The sequence below is a fragment of the Somniosus microcephalus genome, chromosome 8, assembly GCF_052327205.1.
Source record: "Somniosus microcephalus isolate GS21.2 chromosome 8, FLI_Smic_1.0, whole genome shotgun sequence".
Lineage (NCBI taxonomy): Eukaryota > Metazoa > Chordata > Chondrichthyes > Squaliformes > Somniosidae > Somniosus > Somniosus microcephalus.
Window position 1 is genome coordinate 197,603,854 of NC_140994.1, and position 18,405 is coordinate 197,622,258.

Genomic DNA, 18,405 nt, shown 5'->3' on the forward strand with positions numbered 1-18,405 from the left:
AATTTGTGGTCAGGATGATGGCGAACTGGCAGCATTCGCCATCATTCCGCCTTTGAAACCGACCGCAACTTCAAGACTTGGCGCAGGCGCATGTGGAAATGCTGAAGTTGCGGTTTGTTAATGACAGCTCCGAAACAGGCTGCGCTGTGCCCACACCCCCCGCCAGAGCCGTCAATCAGTGTAATCACCTAAATCAGGGAAACTGACGGAAGGGTTGGTTCTTCCGCAGTAAGTACACTGTTACACTGAAAGAGAGAAAATGGGGGGGAAGAGAGAGGATTGGAGGGGAGGAACTCGGGGGGGGAGGTTCAAGATCTCGAGGAGGAGGAGGAGGGGGTTAAGGAGCACGGAGAGCACAGTGGGAATGGGGAAGAATGTGATCCAGGTCTAAAAGGGGTTGGGGGGGAATGAGAGCAAGAACGTGATCCACATGGTAAAACGGATCATGTACTTCCAACCCCACACCCTTTGCACCCGCACCACATTCTCCCTCTCCTCCCCCTAGACATGGCTGATTTCTCGGAAAGCTCAGTGCGTGTGGCAAGTGACATAATTGGACTGGACAAAATTCGGAATTCATGACACTGTCACTATTCACTTCATACCTAATAAACCTGTTAACAATCCACGACCCACACACAATGCCTCATCTATTGTGGGAGGGTGGTTGGGTGGGGATGGTCAGGAACTTGGGGGGAGGTCAGGAACTTGGTGGTGGGGGAGAAGGTCAGGAACTTGTGGGGGGTGAAGGTCAGGATCAGGAACTTGTTGGGGAGGGAAAAGGTCAGAAACTCGGGGGGTAGGAGGAAGGTTAGGAACTTGTTGGGGGGGCAGGAACTTGTTTAGGGGGTGGGAGAAGGTCTTCACCCATCTGTTCTGTGTGAACTCTGTTCTGACTGGAGACTGGCAGTCAGAATGGCTCGAATTAGACTTTGCAATGTAATTGATTACTTCAGCAGGCAGGATCTAATTACACATTGCAGAGAAACTGCTGGGTATGTCTTGTCCTCCAAGGGGACCAATCAGAAATCAGGTTTTATCCTCCAAGGTAACCAATCCAAAATCTGGTGTTGGAAATAAACATGACCAAAATTTATACTGGACCATTTTATGGACATTTACAGTGTAACAGAAATTTGAAATATGAACAGGAAGTGCATGCTTACATAAAGCTTTTGTAATAAAGATTGGGTCCTATTACAAACAGCCAGTCAAAACAATGGAGTTCCCATTTTACCTTATGGGATTTCAGAGTTATGTAACTCAAAGTACTCTAATGTGGAATAGATCCTCATGAACATGGCTATCAAATATTCAGCTACCTTCCTAAGCCTGACTCTGACTCCTGCTAGAGATAGGCTAAGGAAGGCAAGTAAATATTTATTAGTCTCAACACTCTCCACAGCAGCAGACATTATTACTTGGAACCTGATTTGTTAAAAGTAATTTATTTTTTAAAATGTGCATAAATGTCCCTTTGTATTACAGAGCTAACCCTCAGAATTTCTATCTCAATCTTAAAAAGCACAATGCTTGCAGCCTTATACTCCTGTTCCACAATAGCCATTCACAGAGTAGTGCTCCAATAAAAGAGAGGTCATTAAGGATGCTTCCTGCAAAATGCATAATACAAGGATCATGGGAGAGAATTTACAGATATAATTAACCTCTGCCTATTCTACAAAAGGTGAACTGCCCTAGCGGTCACTCTTTTGCAGCTAGATACATTTAAAAATGAAACACAATCAGTGAACAAAGTCAATATGCAGGATTCTCTCCTAATATAATTCTGTGACAAACGGTTGATGTATTAGATAAGACATGAAGCAAGTTTTTTTTCTGCCCTACTTTTAACACTTTAGTTTTGTCAACTGAGATTAGCAATGCTTTAATGTGTATAATAGCAAAATACTGCGGATGCTGGAAATCTGAAATAACAACAGAAAATGCCAGTTGTGATGAAGGGTCCCAGACCTGAAACGTTAAATCTGTTTCTCTCTCTAATGTATATTGCTGGAAGGGAAGATAGAAAGAATCTAATTATCTGACACAATTTAAAGAAAATTAAATTTGTTGACTAAATTTGGAACTTCAAGCAATATTGTCAGCTTCCCTCGAGTGAGGACTTGACTACTGTACAGTTCTCAGCTGGTGCACAGAACATGTTTACAAAACAGTTTTTGAGCTGCCATCAGTTTAAAACACAGTGGGGCCAATAATACAATGGCATACACCCAAGGCGCTGCTGCACATCAGATGCCAGCTTTTCATATTATCAGGTGCGGAGGTCTGAAGCATTGCAGCCATGAAGCACTCTTAAGTGTTTGGTGCCTGTGTACAGACAGAGTGCAAGACTCAGTAGAGCCTACAATGTTATTTAAATGAGGAGGCCTCTATTATGTCCATGTCTAATTGAGACACGGACTGCAGGAGTTGATTATAACAAGTCTTTACTGAATGGAGACAACCTGGAAACTGAAACTACAGAAGCCTGCTAGGGCCTTTTATACAGGGGTGGTCACTGCCGGTACTGCAGTCTGAGACCAGTTATTCCCTTAAAGGGACATACACAACAATTCCTCCCCTTTTAGATAAACAGTACATAACATTCATTTAACAACTAAATAATAACTAATTACAATTACAATTACGGTTGCTAGATACATTGGTTGAAGTTAAGCAATTATAAGTTCAGTCTTTGAGGAGGCTTCCTGATTCTGTCTGGATAACGCCTCTTTGGGATATCAGGTTCTTCTGGCAAGGTTGCGTCGGGATCAATGTCGTTGTTTGGTTCGTCTGCTTCCAATATCACCGATTCTGCGGTAGATGCAATTGGTACTTCGGTTTCATCGCCAGGTGTATCAGATCGTGGTGTGGAGTTGACGTTTTCCAGTGACTCTAGAATCTGGTCAGCATGGCATCTTACAATGCTCTCTCCAACGTCCACGGTATACATTAGAGGTCCTTGCCGTGTACAGATCGTTCCTGGCTGCCATTTCTCTGTGCGGTAGTCCCGGGCCAAAACTGGTTGACCTATCTTAAAACTCCTGGTCGGCCTTTCATTCATATTCTGAAACTGCCTGTTCTCCACATCTCTTCTGACGTTTGGCTTAACCAAATCCAAGCGGCATCGTAGTCTTCGATTGAAGAACATCATGGCTGGAGTTTGGTTGGTAACCGCATGTGTCGCATTCCGGTAGGCAAACAAGAAGTTATCCACCTTGTGTTGTAGGGGTATATCTTCATTACACATTGCCTTGATAGCCTTCTTGAATGTTTGAACAAATCTCTCAGCCAATCCATTAGTGGCTGGATGATATGGGGCGGATGTGTAATGCTTAACACCATTGTTCTTTAAGAACCTCCGGAACTCTTCAGACACAAACTGTGGTCCATTGTCAGAGCAAATCTGTTCAGGCAGCCCATTCCTGGCAAATATGGTTCGTAAGACTGTGATAGTTTTTTCTGTGGTGGTTGAGGACATTTTTATTACCTCTGGCCACTTTGAATGTGCATCCACCGCAATTAAAAACATCGAGTCCATAAAGGGACCAGCAAAATCAATGTGCACCCTTTGCCATGGAGATGAGGGCCACTCCCATGGATGTAGTGGGGCGTTTTGGACCTTCTGGCATCCTGTACAGCTCTTGGTCATCTCTTCGATTTCTCTATCGATTCCCGGCCACCACACAAATGCTCTGGCTAAGTTCTTCATTTTTACCCCTCCCAGATGACCCTCATGAAGCTTATTGAGCACTCTATCCTTCAATTTGGGTGGAATTACTACTCTGGATCCACACATCAAGGTTCCTCTGCACACTGACAGCTGTTCTCTTCTCGGCGAGAATGCTGGCAGCAGTGGTTCGCCATGTGCTGGCCATCCCTTCACCGTTAAATCATAGACCCAGGAGAGTGTCGGGTCATTTCGTGTTTCCTTTTCTATGTTTGCATTCGTCACAGGGAGACATTCGACTATAGTCGAGTGGAATAACTCCACTGGATCCACTGCCAGTTCTTCTTCCACCGTCGGCAACGGTAGGCGCGACAATCCATCAGCATTCCCATGCTGTTTAGTTCCTTTGTACTCGATGTCATATTGGTGTGCCCCTATGAAAAGGGACCACCTCTGTAGCCGTTGTGCCGTCATTATCGGTACGCCCTTCTGAGGGTTGAAAATGGAGATGAGAGGTTGATGATCAGTTAGTAGAGTAAATTTCTGACCGTGCAGGTAGTGATTGAACTTCTTCACCCCCCACACCAGGCTGAGGGCCTCTCTGTCAATCTGGGCGTAGTTACGCTCGGCTGAAGTTAATGAGCGTGACGCAAAAGTTATCGGCCTCTCTGAACCATCATGGAACTTATGTGACAGTACCGCCCCAATGCCGTAGGGAGACGCATCACATGCCAGTCTTATCGGTAGTGATGGGTTGTAGTGAGCCAATACTTCTCTTGAAGTGATTAGGTCCTTACTCTTCTGAAAGGCCCGCTTACATTCATCGCTCCATTTCCATGCTACTCCCGTTCGTAGTAGGGCGTTCAGTGGATGCAGAATTGTGGACAAATTCAGTAAAAACTTATGGTAGTAATTCACCAATCCGAGGAATGACCTCAGTTGCGACACATTTTCAGGCGCTGGAGCCTTAACTACCGCTTCAATTTTGTCAGGGGACTTATGCAACCCCTCTTCATTAATCACGTGGCCACAATACGATATCTGTTTCTTAAAAAACTCGCACTTGGGCCGATTGGCTCGTAGCCCATGTTCACGTAGTCTAGTGAACACCTGCTCTAGGTTGGCAAGGTGTTCACTGTCATCTTCACTTGTCACTAGGATGTTGTCTAAGTAACACTGAGTCCCCGGAATCCCTTGCAGGACCTGTTCCATCGCTCTTTGCCATATCGCCGGAGCTGATGCTACTCCGAATACCAGTCAATTATACTGGTAAAGACCTTTGTGAGTGTTTATCGTGAGATACTTCCTAGAGGATTCTTCAACCTCCATCTGCAAATATGCTTGTGCTAGGTCAATTTTTGTAAAACGCTTCCCTCCAGATAGTGAGGCGAAGATATCTTCTATCCTTGGAAGAGGATATTGTACTGTGTGAAGGACTGGGTTCACCGTCACCTTGAAGTCCCCACAGATGCGAACCTTCCTTGGCTCCTCAGACTTATTGTTTAACGTTTTCTCCATGACAGGAACGATGGGTGTCGCCCACTCGCTCCAGTCTACCTTAGATAACACGCCTGCATTCTCCAGATTCTCCAGCTCTGCCTCGACGGCTGGGCGAATTGCATATGGTACCGGTCTTGCCTTGAAAAACTTGGGAATTGCATTCTCCTCTATTTTTATCGAGGCGGTTACGCCTTTAAGAGTGCCCAGTTCTTGTTGAAATACCTCTTTGGCATCAGCTAAGATTGTTGACAATCATCCAGGAGTGACGTCGTCATCCTTTTTACCAGCCACCGTCAGTGCCTGAATGGAGTGCCAGTCTTAACTTATCTTTCTGATCCATTCACGTCCCAATAACAGTGGTCCACCATCTTGCAGAATGTAGAGATACAATTTCCGTATTTTCTTGCCGTTGTATTCGACAGGCACCCTTATTTTTCCTCTGGGGTATACTTTTTGCCCCGTATATGTCCTCAAGACAATGGATGTCTCTCTCAAGGGTATGTGTGAGAATAGCCGCTCGTAGTCTCGTCGATTCATGATGGTTAGAGCTGATCCTGTATCCAATTCCATTTTGACTTGGGACCCTGCTATCGTGAGGGTGACCCAAATGGTTCGGCGATCCTCTTTTGCGATTACGTTGTGAAGTTTGAGACAGCTTAGTCTCTTGTTCCCGGATTCACTATCGCTCATCTGGTCTTCGGAACTACTGTCCGTCATCTTTTGTACTTTCCTGTACGGTTCCTTAGTAGCCTTTTTGTTGTCATTGGTCTTCTTCCCAGACCTGCAAACTCGTGCAATGTGTCCCATCTTTCCGCATTGCCTGCATATTTTGTCCTTGGACTAGCAGTCCTTCTGGTCATGGTTTGTTCTGCCGCAGCGATAACATTTTGCAAATCCCCGTGTCATTTCGTGGGTGCCGTATTCCTGTGGCTTTTGTTGTATTTCCGCAGCTCCCCTTGCTGCTGCTTCGTATGATACTGCCACGCTGAAAGCCTTATCTAGCGTCAGCTCTTTCTCTGAGAGTAACCTCTTCTGGGTTCCTTCACTCAGGAGTCCACAGACAAATTTGTCCCGTAAGGTATCTGCCAGTCCTGCTCCGAAGTGGCAGTGCTTTGATAGCTTGCATAGTTCCGTAAGGTAATCAGCATTGCTCTCATTTTTATGCTGATTTCTCCTGTGGAATTTAAATCTTTCTGCTATCAGCAGCGGTGCAGGATTTAGGTGTTCCTGTAGGATAGCAACAATTTCGTTAAAACTCTTCGCCTTTGGTTTGGCTGGAGTAATCAGGTCCCGCAATAGGCCGTACGTTCTTGCGCCCATTAAATTTAGCAATACCGATGCCTTTTTCTCATCGGCTATTTCGTTTGCCTCGCAATATACCTCGACTCTTTCCACATACGTGATCCAGTCTTCTTTGCATTATCGAAGGCAGTGATATCGCCAGTCTTTGGCATCTTGAAAATCTAAGATGGCGCCTCCCGCGCTTTGCCTTCGTCCCTGATGGATCAAAATTGCGCCTCCCGCGCTTTTCCTTCTTCCCCGCCGAGTTAAGATGGCGCCTCCCGCGCTTTCCTGCCGCTGCCGCTGCTGCCAACGCTGTTGCTGGCGATTATATTTATTTTACTATCCTGTAATGGCGACGCCATATGGTCTTCGCGCCTCCCCGATCGCTGCTGCCAACGCCGCTCTCCACGGTATTTTTATTTTTCTATCGCGCTTCAATATTTGCTCCGTTAATTGAAGAACCGTTCCCGTCGTGGAGCGGACCCTCTGGGACACTTCCCTCCCTCTTCTTAGGTCCGAACGCTGCCCGGCTGCAAAGCACCGGCCGCACCCTGTGTGCTCCACCCTCTCTCTCTGCTTCCCGACTCGCTGCCCGGCCCTGTTGCAGAGCCACCCGATCGAGCTCTAGCCTGCCGCAGCCCAGGAAGGATCAGTGCACTACCTGCCACCAGCCCGATTAGCTGGGAAACCACAGACTGGAGAAGCAAGCCTGGCTCTCGACAGTCTCTCACTTTTCAATTCGATGATTTGGAGGGTGGTTGCCCACGGTCGACGCCCGTTTCTCGAGTTTCTTTGGATTATTTTTTTTTTTGTTCTTCTGGCTTCGACCTTCAATAACGTCGTCTGAGGTGCTGCCGAGTTACAGGTAAGTTCGTTTCTTACTCGTCGCCAGTATTATGTCCGTGTATAATTGAGACACGGACTGCAGGAGTTGATTATAACAAGTCTTTACTGAATGGAGACAACCTGGAAACTGAAACTACAGAAGCCTGCTAGGGCCTTTTATACAGGGGTGGTCACTGCCGGTACTGCAGTCTGAGACCAGTTATTCCCTTAAAGGTACATACACAACAGCCTCCCCAAAATGCAATCTGGAGGTGTGCCTGATTGATTGAACAACTATTTAAAAGGGGCACTCCTAGGGAGGGCTGTTCCTTTAGGTTGGCTCTTTGTTAAAGATACCTTGATGTTTTTGCTATAATCTCTTGGCACCTGATGATTTCTACACCGTTTTGATCTTGTTGGATAAAGGGAGTTATTGAAGCTTATTGGAGCTTTCCTGGTAGCTACTTAAAGTTGTTCTGCATCATTTGTCAGTGACGTTTGTCCATCTGCCTTGATAGAGAGCTCATTGGCCCTCAGCTGTGGGTATTATTATAAGCATACCTCTATTTGCAGGTTCTGGGGTTGGAGGATCAGAGAACGTGTCAGCAAGGTTAGATTGTATCACATCTCGATGCTGACACTTGTATATAGTAAGAAGTCACACAACACCAGGTTATAGTCCAACAGCTTTATTTAAAATCATTCAAATAAAGCTGTTGGACTATAACCTGGTGTTGTGTGACTTCTTACATTTGTCCACCCCAGTCCAACTCCGGCATCTCCACACCACTTGTATATAGGACCATGGTCTCTTATCTGGACCTGTCCGAGGAAACTTACCAGCAGCAACTTAGTTTCTGAACAGAAGCCACCAATGAATTCTGCACCTCCTTCCAGGCAGACTGCGATGCCTATATTGATGGTTGTCAAGCTTACAGCTGCTTTAAACTTTTATATGCAAGCTCCTTCTAGGTAAGTAGTTATGTCACTCCTCCTCCCAATTTTCAGTCTCAATTGTATCAAGCAAGTAACTGACCCATTTCTAGGGTCAGGGATCGCATCACGTTTCCTGTGGGAAGCAATTAGCAACAAGAAAACCTTCTACTTCTACCAAATGGCAGAATTCCCAATCTGCAGGGCATCATTGTACTCATGGCCGTAGCCTGAACACCAGTGTCTCTGGTGCTAATTCATTGAAAGAACACCCCTGTTCTTATACAATCTCTGACTCCAATACTAGCAGATCTCCCATGGCATTGCTCATGCTATTTATTTTCTGAGACTAGCATATAAGATCAGTTTCTGAAATGTCCTCTTAGAATTGGTCTGTCAACATTTTGTAGTTTTTTTTACTTTAATTCCTTTTCAGACTTGCCTTAACCCTCCCCTCCCCCCGCCTCACAATTCACATGTTCTCTGTCTCTCTTAAATGTCTTGTCGGCTTCTTCCTATTGTCTCATGTTAATGTCACGTTGGCTATTTAACCATTTGTGTTTCATCTAAGCAATTATAGATCATTCTACTCCTTGTGTGTGTTTTTCCTTCACTTTTCCCCATGTTGAATTGCTGTTCATCTGTAATTTCTTCCAGTTCTGATGACACCTTGTCTGTACTCTCTTCAGCTGCTGACTGACCTACCAGTGGATCATAATTGGACTACATTTGTTTAAAGTTTAAAGGACAGACACATGCTACTAAATTATTTATGTAATTCATTACCAGAATCAATCATGCCAGGCTAGACAGCGGATTAAAAATGCCTCTGTGTTTGTTACCAGCTTCAGTTTGCAAGTGATTTTGGCAATGCTTATCTAGCAATGTGTACACTGTGTGATCAGGTAGTGATCAGAATGCATGATATAGTGGGCTAGATTTTCGTGGAGCCGTCAGGCGGGGTTTCAGGCGTGTGGGGGGGGGGAAATCCTGAATTTGGGGGTCCCGACACCATCCCGCCCAAAACCCCGCCCCACGTAAGTTTCAGGGGCGGCGGGTACCCGCCCCGCACTGGGACCCGCCGAAACCAGGCGGGAAGGGATTAGTGCCAATTAATTGCCTGTTAACAGGTAGTTAACAGGCAGTTTTTAGCCTAATCCATATTTTGAGTGGTTTCATGTGGGTTTCCCGACGGCTCCAAACCACGCCAGGTTAGAGCAGGCGGGCCGTCGGGTTGAAGGAGTTGGAGGGGTCGCGATGTTGGCGCTCAGGTGAGTGATGGGTGCATGAATGTAAAGGTAAGTGTGTTTGGTGTGTCTAAAGTGTGTAAAGAACTTTTACTTACCTGTACTTACCTTCACAGCCTTTCTTCCTGTAGCCGTCGGGAGCGAATCACTCAGCCGGAACTGAAAGCTGAATGGCTGCGATCTGTGAAAAGTGACAGCCTTCAGCTTTGAGTGCCGGTAAGAGTTCTAACTGAGTCTGTGCAGAATGACTCATGGTAGAACTCAGACTGTCAGTGTTTCACAGCTTCAAGCAGCTGTCAAATGCTGATATTTCATCTGTCAAGAACTCTTGACAGATGAAATTTCAGTCTGTGACATCACCTGTTGCCGGGTGGCCCTTAATTGGCCTGCTGAGCCCGCTGGGCGGGCTCAACAAGGTCAATCAAGGGAAAATCGCGCGGATTGGCCGGACGTCGAAGTAGGCAGGTCAAAAACCCGAAAGGGGAAATCCCGCCTTCTTCCCGACAGGTTCGGGAAAATCTACCCCAGTAAGTCCACACAATAGACAGCCTTGGCTCAGTGGTAGCATTCTCACTACTGAGTTGAACAGTTATGGGTTCAAGCACCATTCCAGAGACCCAAGCATATAATCCATGCTGACATTTCAGTACAGTGCCAAGGGAGTGCTGCACTTTCTGAGGTGCTGACAACTTCAGATGACCTGTTAAAGTGATCCTCTTGGGTAAATGGAAAAGATCTCATGGAACTATTCGAAGAGCAGGGGAGTTCTTTCAGTGTCCTGGCCAACATTTATCCCTCAACTAAAGCACATTAAAGAAACAGATTATCCAATCATTTATCTCATTGCTGTTGGTGAGACCTTGCCATGAGCATATTGGCTGCTGTCTTTCCCTATATTACAACAGTGACTCCACTTCAAAAGTACTTAATTGGCTGTGAAGTGATTTGGGATGTCCTGAGGTTGCGAAAGGTCCAATATAATTTCAAGTTTGTTCTTTCTTTACACAATAGTTTTGGATTCTTGGGAGAGACTTTCTTGATATTGTCATCACAGTGGCTGGAATAGTATTGAATTGATCCCAATAATGGCCCCAAAATTCTGCAAGGAATCTGCCGGACTCCTGTCCTAACTCTGACAGAAGTCCAATGGAACCCATCTTGGCTGGCTCTCTCCCATTTCTGACCTGCTTGGTAAGGGGTAGAACCTCTGGGTGAACTAGCTGGAAGGCTCTTTCAACTCCTGAGACCATGAAATTGGACCTCAGAGGCTACCTTTGACACAGTTTGGTAGCACGGCATTTTGGTAGGACCATGCATTTGAGTGTGTTCCAAGCATTCTGCCCAGTTTGGGTGTCTCTGGAGGAGTCCACAACCTGCATCTATGCTGTGCTGCAGGACTAAGCTGCAGTTGATGTCTGTTAACTTGCGATCTAAGTCCTTGCCATCCACGACCTTATTGTGAATTATTACATTGACATCATGGCGTTGACTGAAGCTTGGTCCATGGGTGTCGATATCTTACCCCTTACTGGAGGCTATACTTTCCACCAAACTGCCATGACGGCAGCAAGGCTTTATCAAAATAGACCTTGATCTCCACCCCTCCTCCTCTGGCACCTTCTCCTCATTCGAGCACCTTGCCCTGGTCCACCCCTTTCCTTTAAAATCCTTGTTCTCTACCACGCCTCCAAGCCCCTTCCCAAATTTCTCTGCGATATCCTCCCTCCTTTCTTCCCTTAGCCTATGCACCGAATGGCGACTCATCCTTGGTGATTTCAATCTCCATTTCAACTCACCTTGCCTTCTCTTTTGATTTCACTGTCCTCTTGTCCTTTCTAAACCTCTCCCTCCATATAAACTCCCCTACACATATTCATGGTCACCTCTTGACCTTGCCATGTCGCACGGTCTCGATCACAGACAAGGCCACCTTCGACCATTTCCTTGAATTTCTCACCACCCATGTCATCCTACTCCCGTCCAACCCCACTTCCTTCTGCATCTGCTCCTGGAAAAAATTCTTTCCCCAAGTCACTTATAACTACACTTTCAAACTCCCATTCGCCACAATATTTCTACATTTGTTGATTTGCTCAACCAGTCCCTCCACCTATGACACCCTTGTTCGCAGTAACAGCTTTACTCTCAGCTATCCTGGCCATTTGCTTGGTATAGCCCCCATCTGTGCTCCCTCAAGTCTAAATGATGCAGACTTGAGTGTATCTGGTGCACAACTGGTTTAGCCACCATCACTAGGTCTGACTGGACCACACAAGCATTACTGGGCTGTGTTCTCCTTTGTCAAAACTGTCCACTACTCCAGGATCATCCTGGAGAGCAAAGATAACCCGTGGCTTGATTTCTCTACTATCAACTATCCTTAAGCACCTTGGAACATTTTTCTATGTTAAAGGCACTACATAATTGCAAGTTGTAGTTGGTTCTCTGTGTCCTATGTTGAAAAATACATCCTTTTTATCAATTGCAAACTGCAGAAAGATTATGAGATGAAAGATTTACAGTTTCTACTCCCGTGTACAATAATTGATTTAAAATAGGTATTGGAAAAAGGGTAGCAAAATTAATCCTTGAAACCACATAAGTTTCATTAAGCAATTGAATTTTTCAACTAACTCTTATTTCTTGCATATCCCGTACAGAATACCACCAGCTGTTTGTAGCCTTTAGGTTTTTGCAGAGTTAAAGTGTGGCCACAAAGGGACTGAGCTAACCCATGTGAAGTGGCCCAAAAACTATCAAGAAGAAGCTCTAGAAAAGGAAAAACACAAGCCCCAAGCCCCTGAGCGAGTATAGGACTTTGGAAGACAAATTCATTGGAGAGATTTCCATAATGGTTTGATAATTTCGATGGATAAATTGAAATATATTTTGCAAGTTTTTATGTTCTATTATAAATTATATTTTTAGGTGTACAGTGGCATTTGGTTTTGCAGATCATTATTCAAACTATATGGATCAAATCTTTCTTTCCAAATCCATTTCTCATTTATGCTCGGCTGCTTGTCCTCACTTATAATGATCAGTGGACTTTTGATTGTATTGATCAGAAAATAAATAATAAGAATTTTGCAGCATGTACAGCAAATTTGGTGGGGGAGGGGTGCAAAAAATTATCAGCTTGTGGGAATGCTAGTCAGAGACAGTTGGATCTGAATTAACTTGCCTTGGCGTTGAAATCGGCCTTGCCAATTTGTGTGCAATGTCTTTTTTTTTGTTCTCCTGAAAAGCACAAGTTGCACACTATTCCTTGCTGCTGTAATATAGCTGGTGGTAAGGAAAATTCTATCTACCTGGATTGTGGATCATCATTCATACATGGATCATAATTTGCTACGGCAAGCTCTGATCATTCCCTACATCACTCTCTCTACCCATACTCCCCTCCCCCTCCCAACCCCACTTCTTTCTGTGTCCGCCCCTGGAAAAACCTCTGCCTCAAATCCCTTGCCACAGCACTTACAAATTCTCAACTATCTAGCCTTTGGCGTACAATTCTTCATGATATTTCTGCAGCTACTGATTTGCTAAATCACACTCTCCTCTACATTTGATGCCCTTGTCCCCACTAAAACCAGTACACTCTCTCACTTTAGTTGTTCTCCTTGATATACCCCTCATCTCCGCTCTCTTAAGTCCAAGTGACGCAGACTTGAACATCTTTGGCGGACAACTGGTTTAACCATCCATCACCAGATATGGCTGGATCACATAAAACATTATCGGGTCCTGCTCTCCATTGCGAAAACTGCCCACTAGTCAAGATAATCCAGGAAGGCAAAGGTAACACCTGACTTCCCTTCTCCACCACAAACCATCTTCTCAAACCACTCCCCTGCCTCCTCCTCCCTCACCTCCAACAATAAATGCGAGGAGCTCATGGACTTTTTTGTTACAAAGATCGAGAACATCCATTCAGCTGCCTCTGCTACTTCCCTTCCTTTCCCTAGTCCACCAAGCCTAACTTCCTCTCAATTTCCCCCTTGCCCCAACGCTGAATTTGCATATTTCTCTAGTTTCTCTCCTAACTACCCTCATGCCCTCTCAAAGCTCATCTTGTCAATGAGACCGACCTCCCGCTCTCTCAACCCTATTCCTACTAAACTGCTGACCACCCAACTTTTCTTCCTGGCTCCGATGTTAGCTGATATTGTTAACGGTTCTCTCTCCTCAATACTGTCCTCCTCTCCTTCAAATCTGCTGCCATTACCACTCCCCTCAAAAAATCAACCCTTGACCCCTCCGCCCCATCTCCAACTCCCCTTTCCTCTCCAAAATCCTTGAACGTGTTGTCGCCTCCCAAATCCATGACAATCTTTCCCGGAACTCCTTGTTTGAATCCCTCCAATCAGGTTTCCACCCCGCCACAGTACCGAAACAGCTCTTGCCAAGGTCACAAATGACATCCTAATTGACTGTGACAAAGGTAAACTATCCCTCCTTGTCCTTCTCGACCCAGTTGACCACATAATTCTGCTCCAATACCTCGCCTCCATCATCCAGCTGGATGGGATGGTATTCTCCTGGTTTCATTCCTATCTTTCCAGCCGTAACCATAGAATCTCCTGCAATGGCTTCTCTTCCCGATCCTGCACGGTCATCTCTGGTGTCCCCCAAGGATCTGTCCTTGGCTCCCTCCTATTTCTCATCTACATGCTGCCCCTTGGTGACATCATCCGATGACACAGCGTGAGTTGTCACATGTCGGCTGATGATACCCAGCTCTACCTCTCTCCAACCCTCTACTGTCTTGATGCTGTCCAGCACTGGAGGAGCAGAAATTTCTTCCAATAAACATCGGGAAAATGAAGCCATTGTCTTCGATCCATGCTACAAACTCGGTTTCCTTGATACCGATTCCATCCCTCTCCCTGGCAACTGACTGAGGCTGACCAAATCTGTTTGCAGCCTTGGTGTTATATTTCATTATGCGTTGAGGTTCCTAGCTCATATTCGCACCATCACGAAGACCGCCCATCTCCACCTCCGTAACATCGCCCATCTCCGCCCTAGCCTCCGCTTATCTGCTGTCGAAACCCTCATCCATGCCTCGAGACTTGACTATTCAAACGCACTCCTGGCCAGCCTCCCATCTTCCATCCTCCATAAACTTGAGCTCATCCAAAACTCTGCCGCCCGAGTCCTAACTCGCACCAAGTCCCGCTCGCCCATCTCCCCTGCGCTCACTGACCTACATTGGCTCCCAGTTAAGCAAACCTCAGTTTAAAAACTTTCATCCTTGTTTTAAAATCCCTCCAAGGCCTCGCCCCTCCTTATCTCTGTAATCTCCTCCAGCCCTACAATCCCCCAAGATATCTGCGCTCCTCTAATTCTTGCCTCTTGAACATCCCCAATTTTAATCCACCATTGGCGGCTGTGCCTTCAGCTGCCAAGGCCCTAAACTCTGGAATTTCTTCCCGAAATCTCTCTGCCTCTCTACCTCTCTTTCCGCCTCTAAGACGCTCCTTATAACCTACCTGTTTGACCAAGCTTTTGGTCACCTGTCCTAACATCTTATATGGCTCGGTGTCAAATTTTGTTTTGATAATGCTCCTGTGAAGTCCCATGGGACATTTCACTTTGTTACAGGTGCTATATAAATACAAGTTGTTACTGATGGAGTGGACTGTTAGGCTACCAAAGAGCTGGCTGAGTGATGGAAGAAGACACCCTAATGCGTAAAGTAATCAAAGGAAGTTAACATAATAAAATAGTATTGGTGCACCTTCGCTCTATAAGAGGCCCTTTAAATATGTGTGAATGAAGATTTTTATTGCACTTCTGTGACATCTAACTTAAATTTTCTAAACGTTAGAGTTTAATTTTGGACGGGAGACATTGCAGTTCTGTTCTAATCACAAGTCTGAAAAATGCCATTGATATTAGTTTTCTTAGAGGGGAAAAATTGGGTATCGGCCATTTTGGGGCGCTAATATCGGTCGGGCGCAAAGTTTAGCGCCCGGTGCTAATTATCGCCTCCGACTACAGAATTCACTTCTATCGCACCCGGTGGTGATTTGAGCGCTAAATCAGGCACTAACTTTCTTAAGGCGCTAACATCGGGGAGCGAGGCGCTACCTCAGAACGCTACCGAAGCTCAGGCGATGTCAGTTACCATGGAAGCCAGACAGACTGGCACTGTCCAGTTCTTAAAGGGGAGGAGCCATCCTGCTGGCCAGCCACACCCTGCTCATTGCAGCCTTGAATCTCGGCCTGGAGAGACCTCTAAAGCAATTGTGTTGGAAGCACGAATGGATAGGCCCAGGGAAAGAGCTCGGCGCTTAGGAACCTCAAAAGTGGCGTGGAGGACAAAACTCCTTAGGACAGCGTTAAATCTCTCCAGGCGTCTCTCTCCCTCTCACCCTGCGTGTACCAAAAATTTTGCCGAAAAGCAAAAGCAGGAAGCGCACACCTTTAAGGTAGGGGGCGAGACTCAATTTCCGGTCTGGGGTGCTACCCAGATGTTGCACGCTTGCATGATGTCGCGATCTGCGGGTGCAGGAGATCGTGGTGGTAGTGTTTAGCGCCGCCGCAAAACGACAGGTCAATTTCGTGAGTGGCGCTAGAATTGCCGTGCTCAGGCGCTAAGTTACTTGCGCTCCTGGGAGGCACTAACCAACTGAATTTTTCCCCCTTACTGTTTGTTAAAATTATTATTGCCATCTTGGAAGTTTGATTGGTAGTTTCAAATTTGCCATTTTCTAGTCAAGCTGACCATACTGAATCTTCTTTAGGGTCTCTTTCCATCCCCCCCCACCACCAACCCCCCCCCCCCCCAAACTTTAGTTGAAAGACCTTTTAAATATTTCCAGTTTGCATGATTTGTATCTTCCATGCAGCTACCCTTTGTTGGCAAGATAATAGTTATTCAAATTGCTAGGTTTCTCCACAGCCATAGTTTACTCATCAGTTGATGGGGTGGGTGTATTGCAGCTTTTCCTTTCAGTAGTCTAGTAAGCACTTTTCTCAAATTAAGTGGCAGGTTAGCTTATCAAGTAGTCCGCAAACATGATGCAAATGCTTTTACTATCATTATCCGAACGCCCTCTGAGGTTTGTTTTTCCACTGAACTATTTCCAAACAATCACGTCTTATCTGCAAGACCATGGCTTATATCCTGAACAGAACCTACCTAAACACTCCCTTCTCATGGTCTGATATGTTAGCATGACATTTCTCAGCATTTTCATAGTATAAGTAAACCACTGTATTGTGATTATTATCACAACCTTAAACCCAAACCGACTCGTATGTATGTATAATCTAGTGGGGCAATTGCTCTGAAAAAGATCATATTACAGTACACCAGTTCCAATTGAGTAATCACTATGTAAGCCTGTATTCTCTATCCACAGTATTTACTGAGTTGAGTTTTATTGTGCTTTTTTAAGGACATGCTAACAATGTGGAATTGTTACAATTTCATCATATCTGGACTGACTGGGCTAATAGTGGCAGATGGCATAGGAGGAAAAGAAGATATTTTTAACACGGTGTGCTGCTTCACTGCCTAGAACTTGGACCCATTCCAAAATCAGACTTCTGTTTGTATCTCGGCAGGTGCAGTGGAACGCTGTTGATACTCAATTTTCTAGTATATGCAAATTATGTTTTGTTCTGATTAGTAAAGGTTTGCAGTTTCATCCTCCAGACAGCATTATTAAAATGTGGCATAGAATACTGTGCAACAATTATACATGTAATTTTTGTAGATTTACATGCGGTTACGTTAGTTTTTATTGATTCACTTGATTGATCTTAGGGAGTTAGATCAGCGATTTGAAACCTTGCAATTGCCGCACTCCAAAACAAATTGCACCCCCAAATAGTACTGAACATTTTAAATGAGCCGTAGAGACCATTATTAAATATAATTTATAAAAGGTAATGTGCTGCTTTTACTGTAAATAATCCAAATCTATTCATGGAACTTGATAGCAAAGAGATTGCTTTCTTCATACTTTGATTTTTTTGTCTTTGAGGGAAAAATGACACAATCTTGAATCGAGGAATTTGTAGTGTGTGGCTGTGCAATAAAGTTGTTACTTCATTTATATCCACACAGTACAATTGCATTCTGCCTCAGACCTTGATTGTCTGTTTCCAATTTACCTGTGCACATTATGTTTTCTAGGTTATTGGTTTTTATCAGAAATAACATGCCCACAGGTGACTGATATTATTTGTGCCAATGAGGTTAGAGCACTGTCAACGTGCAATTTAAGCTGGTTTTACATTGCATAGGACCTGCACTAGTGCCACCAGCCCCTGAAGGTCCGTGTCATGCACAGCCGCTGCAGGCCAAATGTAAAACAGCTTGGACTTACTAAGACCAGCTGACAGGGTGACTTATTTGTAGCGAGTCTTCAGCGCTGCCAGTCTTAGCAAGTCCCACCAGTTATATATTCGGCTTGCAGCTAGTAGCATAAGACCTGTGGTTCAGGAACCGGTGACACTGGTGCTGGTCTTGCACAATGGCAAAGGAGCTCGATTGTACATAGAAAGAACTTGCATTAATATTACACCTTTCACAACTTCAGGATGCCCAAAAGCCAATGAAGTACTTTTCAAGTGTAGTCACTGTTATAATGTAGAAAAATTCTCAGATTAATAGGTTTAATATCCATTCACAGCCGGCAGTACCTTATTTATCCTGGCTTGCTGCAATTCAGAATTTCGGCTCCCGGCCATTAAAATTTAAATATAATGAAAATGCAGGTGGAGGCATCCACTCTCACATTACAGTTAAATAAGCTCTGGGTACGTTTAACAAAGTGACCAGGAGGTCCAATCGGAGCACATTGTCAACCTGGTTTCACGCTGCTGAGCAGTTATGTTCCATGCACTATCAAATCCAAGTGGTGTGAGAAGGCATTTTCTGGGAGTCGGTCTCACTCTATTCCTCCTGAAAGTCAGGTCAGACCC

General features: G+C 45.1%; 1 long non-coding RNA gene across 1 annotated transcript in view; it reads left to right on the forward strand.

The window, feature by feature from the left end:
* LOC147114021 (uncharacterized) overlaps window positions 1-18,028 on the forward strand; it is a 40,226-nt gene extending 22,198 nt beyond the window's left edge. Inside the window, exon 3 of the long non-coding RNA XR_015079336.1 lies at window positions 16,872-18,028. This is a non-coding gene — a long non-coding RNA (uncharacterized LOC147114021). The remainder of the gene's footprint in view (window positions 1-16,871) is intronic.
* The last annotated feature ends 377 nt before the right edge of the window (window positions 18,029-18,405 follow it).